Genomic DNA, 7915 nt, shown 5'->3' on the forward strand with positions numbered 1-7915 from the left:
AAACCCTATTTTGCATTTTGTGAAGATAAATATAAAAAACCCTAAAATCTAGTTATAAGTAGGGGGAGTTGATCGGGTAATTTTTTCGGGGTTCAGGTAATTCGGGTTTTTCATGTTTAAAAAAATACATGTTACCCGACCCAAATTAAATTTGAGTAATTCGGGTAGTGGGTTGGGTTTGGGTAATTCAGGTATTACCATATATATATATATATATATATATATATATATATATATATATATATATATATATATATATATATATATATATATATATATATATATATATATATATATATATATATATATATTGAATGACACCTGAAAATAAATTTAATGAAATAAATATATCGTGCTCTTTTAGTTTGGTTATATAAACAAACGAAGCATAAACGAAGTTATTTAAACTTTAAACGTTGATATTTTTTAGTCAATAATACTTGAGATATCAAGTAATCATTAACAGCTTAAGCTAATATAATAAGATGTTAAAAAACAAATACTTAAATATCTTAGTTTTAAAGTTTAAAATGTTTAAGATAATTGTAGCCATAACTTTTTCCATTTTCTTAAGTTTCGTCAAGATAATGAGTTTGTTAGTTGTAATAAAAACTATAATCTAGAAAACAGTTAAGTTTTAAAGAACATTGTGATGTTTAAACAATTGCTTTTAGTATTATTGGTCTCATACTGCCATAATAAAAAAGGTTCAGGTTTTATAATAATGATAGTTAGTTTAAGCGTGATCAAATAGCTGATACATAGTATAAGCTCTACGAAAGAAAAAAAAATTAATAATTCAGGTAATTCGGGTATACCCGAAATCCAACAAATGTACCCTATACCCGATCTGAAAAAAAAATTGGTTACCCGAATTCTCAGAAAAATTAACCCGATACCCGGTTTACCCGATCACAGAAAAAATCAAACGGGTAATTTGGGTATCGGGTATTTTTGACAGGGCTAGTTATAAGATAATTGAATGATTTATCCAGGATAATTTATCCTTATGGATTTTAATATTTAATTTAATTAATGTTATTCAAAAGATAAATATTAAACCCATAATTTGTTTAAACGATTTAATTTATTTAATTAATAGTTTAATTAAAAGATAAAGAAAAATCAAGATTAGTTAATTAATAGTTAATTTAAAGTTAATTTTAAACATTGAAGATTTTAAAATATTTAAAATACACCCTATACATATATAAAATGTTTAAATACTACATATAACAAAAGTCAATCGAATTAATAGTAAACTTCACTTAGGAAGCCACACTAAAAGAGAGGTATAAGGAAAAAAACCTATAAAATGATCAATGAATGAGTGTGTCCTTTTCACCAGCCGTTTCATTGTGTTGTGGAGGGTCGTTAGCCGAACGAGTTTAATAGGACATAATCTGATTAAAGTATAATGCTATAAAGTACTACAACATTTTTTCAAAATCTCACTCTAGTTACTTTAGGAATATATGAAATGTATGCTAATCCATGAAAACACACATCATTTATTTATGAGGCATTAGTGGAGCGTACGTGGTTAACCGATACACTAATATGGGACTATAAAGATGAAATGATGACAAAACATGTGTTTAGAATTGATGATGGGGTGTGTGTGGTTAACTGACACATCATGAGAGATTATAAATCGATCGAGGGTATTTAAGCGGGTTTGCATGATTATTAACATCTTAATTGTGATCATATGCATCCCAATCATAACTGGTATGAGGATAATCCAAGATTAAACATGTCATTGATGTTTCATAGAAAATTCTCAAGAGTTCTATGAGTTTCATGTGATTAAAATTGGTGAGATGTTTCTACTTACCTAAAATAGTTTCGTAATAGGACTATGACATCCCTCTTAATATTACAAAATGAAAATATGGATCCTAGCTTTAATTTAAATATAGGTTAATAATTAAGGATTAAAATCAACTAACTTGAACTCTCTCTCTTTTTCCATTTTAGATTTTTAGTCAAGATAGAAATAGTCTTCCTCATTCTTTTGGAAATGTTTTACCTCATTCTTTTGGAGATGATCTTCCACATTTTGGTTAAAGGTGAAAATCTTTTCTCTTCTCTAGGTAATGGTGGAATTAGACATCATCGTTCATCAACTCTTCCACCTCCTCCTCCTGTGACTCTCCTATCATCACGTTTTCCTCAATTTGAAAGATATGAAACTACTCAAGCCTTATAACACAAATATGAACACTCTGTGTGTGCATGTTCTAAAAATGAAATCATACATTGACAAACCAGGAAGAATAGGTTTCCTATTCCCAAAAGAGTGTAACATCTCGAATACTTACAATCTAAAATGTTCATTATAATTTAATAATAAAATCATAATAAACGAACATCATATAAAAATCATAAACATTACTTCTCTAAATATCATAACAACTGTAAAAAATATTAGATTATAAACATCCCAGGCTGAACAAATGGTGTGTGCACTGCAATCATCCCGAGCTCCCACTTTTGAAAACTGAAGTACCTGAAACCAAAACTGAAAACCTTAAGTACGAAGCTTAGTGAGTCTCCCCAAACTACCACATACCCTACACATAATCCTGCTACTGAGAGATACGGGCCCCGCCCACACTCCATTGACTAGGAGATATGGGCCCCTCCAACACTCCGCTGACTAGGAGATACGGGTCCCGCCCACACTCAACCAATCATGAGATACGGGCCCCGCCTACACTCAGCTAGTTATAAAAGTACATACAAGTACTACACAAACAACATGTATCACTAAGCATATAAATTTTTACCATAGCATCTATGTCTGAGATACAGGACCCGCCCACACAAAGCTATAATGAGATACGGGTCCCGCCCACACTCAGCTGCCATGAGATACGGGCCTCGCCCACACTCACGTTCCTAACAACACATACATGTATCACACAAACAACAAGTATAGCAATCCAATAATCTGACTGATATCTATACTCGGATAATAATGAGATACACTCCCCGCCCACACTCAACTACTAACATATCACATATACGGGTCGGCCTTGGTGCCTTAGACCCGTTGCTACTGGAAGAGTACTCACCTCGCACTGCTGAAGTCCCGCGGATAATTCTTGGGCTGCTGGCTGACATATCCCTAGACTGTCAACATCAAAATAAAACCCAGTTATCCATTTAGGTTTCCAATGCATAACTCTAAAATACACACTTGGGGTGAGAGGACCATTTACCCCTAACATAGCTTGGTCCAAGACCAAGGCCTAACTCATACTCTGAAGGCCCAAAATACCAATAGTCAACCAAGGCCCAACTATGGCCCAATTTTCTAAATTGCCCCCAAACCCTTACATAGCCTTACCTTAAGGCCCAAATATTTATTCTGGTCCAAACAATTGGCAATCCAATGGTATAATATCTCATTATCATCGAGGTCTAGTTATGGCCCATTTATGGCCCAATTTTCTCATTTGGGCCCAAGCATGTCCAATGGGCCTTATCCTAAAGTCCAATCCAATTATTCCAGTCCATATGCTTGTTAAAAGTTGGCAAATCAAGAGTCCAGCCATCTAGGCCCAACAGGAGGCCAAACTCTAAACCCAACACAATTAGGTTTTTCATATGAAATGATGTTTAGGGTTAAGTGTTCTCACTTAACCCATTAAGTCCATTATTCCATTAAGCCATCATATAATGGGATCAATACAAGTCATAGCTTTAGTCCACTAGTCCACATGCGGTCCCGATAGGTCCAAACAAATATTTTCTAAAATTAGGCTTTCTAAACCCTAATTAGGGTTTTAAAGCCCAATAACGAACCAACCCAATCCAAAGTTAAGCAAATGGGCCAATTAGGGTTCCACTAGGCCGGGCACCACCCACTTTCACCTCGGGCAATGGTGGTCAGAGGCGGCTCACGGCGGCAGGCGGCGACAACCGCCATTTCTAATGGTGGTGATGGTGGTTCCTGCAAAAAATCGCATATACAACTTCACAACCATAAAACACATTCTCTCACACACAATAACACACATGGCTACCTTTCACGGTGGCTGGTGGCGGTAGAAACGATGGCAGTGTCGGCAGTCACCACCTTAAGTTAGTGGCGGTGGGTTTTCCGACCAAATAAAACACACACACACAAACACAATCGATAGACTAGTAGCAGAAATACACGACACTAATACATAGAAAAACACAGAAAACACACTCGCCATGGCTGCCCTTGAGGTAGTAGTGGTGGTCGGAGCAGCGGCGACACTCTTCAGCCGCTCGGAGTGGTGGCGATGGAAACTCTTTGGCAGCAACGAATGGAGGCGAGAAATGCGTACAATTTCCAACTGTGGAATGATGATAGTGACATCGTGGTCCTTCCTTCAGCCCCTTTTTGTCCCGACATCCATAAATCGGCTCTTCGGACCTTCAATCTTCAGCTTCTCTAGTATCGATGTTGTGGCGCTTCGATGGCGAAGGAGTGGCGACAACGGGCTCAGCAACGCATCTGCGGCTGGATGGCTTCCATTCCACGGTGGTGGCTGACCATTAAACTAGGGTTAGGGTTTGGGAGTAATAAGGTGATGGGAAGGAAGGTCACCGGGATATCCCGCTCCCATACAAACTTTCAATCACTTTGTCACATATAGCCCCTCCTTATCAGTTCTTCTTCAAATTAAGCCCCAAAATTTACCTTTTAGCACCCCGCACCCAAGAATCTATTCAATATAAGTCCATCATTTACCATTTATACCTTGACTTATGAATTCCCTTTCATAATAAGTCCTAATAATTACCAAACATACCCCCACATCTGAAATCCTTCTCAAATTAAATATGTAATTTACTAACAGCCTTCAACCATCAAAATTCTTCACAAAATTAATCTGGGAATTACATTTTAACCCCCAACAACAACACCTTGCTAAATTATTCCGCATTTAGGGCCACTATTCATTAATAAATTTTTATATATTTATTTATTTATTAAACGGGGCATTACAAATCTCCCCCACTTAAATTAGATTTCATCCTTGAAATCATTCCTTACCATTCCTTACATGCTAAACCACTCCGGTAACATGGCCACAATCTTGGGCACACCCTAGCCTTCCCCAGGGTAACCGTGACCAACCTTCGCAAGGCCCTAAAATCCACAAACGAGCGAGTTCCTTTCAACAAGATCGCATTTGCTCCGTCTGAAATCTCTAGTCACAAGGTTCACACTAGAATATAGAATCACTGACCCAATTATCCTTGCAAATCACTTATACTTGGCCAAGGCTCAGATAATCCCACTGTGAGTAACTTAGCATAACCCAAGCCATTTGTGACTCTAACCATACATGAAATCCCAAAATACCATTACTGCTTGAGACACTGAAACTATCCGAAGCACCGAACTTCCTGAAATACTGAACTGTCTGAAACAGTATGTTACGCCCTGGCTGCCTTCCAAAATCTACCGAGACTTCCCTAGTCTCAATTCGTTCAGCAGTCATCTGAAATACCGGGTTTTAGCCCTGTTGCGGAGTTTAGAGGACTCCCATGTAGTCACTCTACACAAATTCTGAACAAAGTCCTTGTCTAACAATAATTGCTACTAGTTATCTTGCCAATGTGGCTTTATAAATCCTGGGATCCCCGATCTGATGCCTTGATCCAACAGTCTCTGCCAGGTCCCACCTGCATAGCTATAATCATAACGACCTCGCCCTCGGGTCCCACCCAAACTAAATCACCATCGTATAACATCCTAAGACACTAGTACTACCAAGCATATCTATGTGGTGGCCTCCCTTTCGGTCTAATTCAACCGGCTAATGCCGAGCATATTTGGGTGCTCGACCTACCCCTTTCGATCTAACCCAATCGAGCATTGTCGAGCATATCTGAGTGCTCGACCTACCCTTTCCTGATTCTGACCATGTTGTGGCCTTCCCACGATCCTACGAACTGAGCCACCCGGGCCTAACTCATCTGAATGAACTTGTGAATGCTACGGCTACGCCCGTAGACTTACAACACTTCTAACACTATCTGGAAACCATGTGAATGCTACGACTACACCTGTAGACTTACAATACTTCTAACACTATCTGATCACATGAACAATGCAACGCTTATCCTACGGTCTTACATCACTTCCCACACTGTCTGGCTGCAAGTGAATGCTACAGTTATCCCGCAGTCTTACAACACTTTTCACACTGTCTTAATTGTTGATTACTAATTTGAGCACATCCAACGTCGAGCATACACACGACCTAACATCCAAAACCGAACCCATGTCCTGAGTTGAATCCCCAACGTGATTCCCTAAGGCCTACTATCAAGTAACCCCGTTGCATTAGTATTGCACCTATGCCCATGATCGAAGCGTCACAGTAAACCCTGAAATCATTTATGCCCTCTGATAGTGTGAGAGTTGGTGCCTTGCACAACCGCTGTCTGAGAGCCTCGAAGGCTACCTACTCCTCAAGCCCCTAGTGAAAGGCCATCGACTTCTTGTTCATTCAGGTAAAAGGAACTGAAATCTTGGAGAAGTTTCGAATACATACCCGGTAATAACCCGCTAGACCCAGGATGATCTGAATCTCAGCCGGATCGACTAGTACACCCTTCAGGTTGACAAGGTGCCCAAGGAATTTCACCTCGCATAACTAGAACTCACATTTGGAGAACCTTGAAAAAAGTATCTCCCCCCTCAAAGTCTCTAGCACCTCCTTCGGGTGCTTCTCGTGCTGCTCCTCAGTCTTGGAATAAACCAAGATGACGTTGTACTCTCCCAATCCCATAATTTGGGAAATGTTCTATCACTATCCGTTAATAATTCTTGGTATGCAATTGGCATATAACATCTCTTGAAAATATAATTGAAACACAAACAAAGGATAACCCAGAGTTACACTTACTCAAACCCTTGGAACAACAGGCTCCCTTGTGTAGTTTCCCGCAAGTGCTTCACCGAATCTGGTCCTGCTGGTCTCTCAAAAGCTAATCCTAAATCTTGGGTCTCCTCCCGAGACCCTTCAGTATAAGCAACTAATGTAATTCCCACTTACCTATGTGGTCCAAGTCCACATCGCGTTCTCGAGCTCTAGAAGTCATATCACTTAGGGTCTTGCACCACGAGATACTCACAATCTCCCTGCTATCATTCTACAGTATGTTCTGATACCTTACATTCCTGATTTCCTCATCTGCTACATACTGTAGTACTATATAAGCTCTTTCTCGAGATTTGGCAGTGATCTCTGCCACAGTCTCAATCGTATGGTGGAGATTTAACAACTCCTGTACCAACTGTTGTGCCTCAATCACCCGAGCACACTTTGCCCAAAATCTGGTCTAAAATTCATCCCATGACATAGCATCAACCGCATCATCACTTGACCTTCTACCAACCTCTTTTCATCAATCACGTGCCATGTCCTTCAAGAGGCATGAAGCAAGTCGGTCCTTGTCCCTTTTCAAGACTACGACTGGTATGAACATATTGGTGACATCTTCCAATCACCTGCTACTAGCAATAGGGTCCCTAGTCTGATGATAATCTGGGGCTTCAAAAGTTTTGATGTAACACCCTGTTCTGAATTGACTCCTAGTCTGAGGCTGTGGTCGAAGGCCGATCATCATAAGGATTATGGCTTTTGAAAAAGGTAAGATCTAGGCCATTTTGGGTACAAGTGATGTATTAGAATCATTCCGGATGTTTAGTTTGTGTTTTGGAGCCTAGGGGTGTTTCGGTAAAGTGTCATTTTGGGATTTTGTCGAAAATGGACTTTTGTTTGGAAGGTCATAAGGAAGATATTATTTGATAGAAGTATAGGGCTTCCCGCTAACTTTTCGTGGATATGAGGATCGTCAAAAATAGATTTATAACAAAGAAGTTATGGCCTTCGAAAGTTAGTGGTTTCAGGCTTAG

Source organism: Lactuca saligna, chromosome 6, assembly GCF_052625555.1.
Source record: "Lactuca saligna cultivar CGN05327 chromosome 6, ASM5262555v1, whole genome shotgun sequence".
Lineage (NCBI taxonomy): Eukaryota > Viridiplantae > Streptophyta > Magnoliopsida > Asterales > Asteraceae > Lactuca > Lactuca saligna.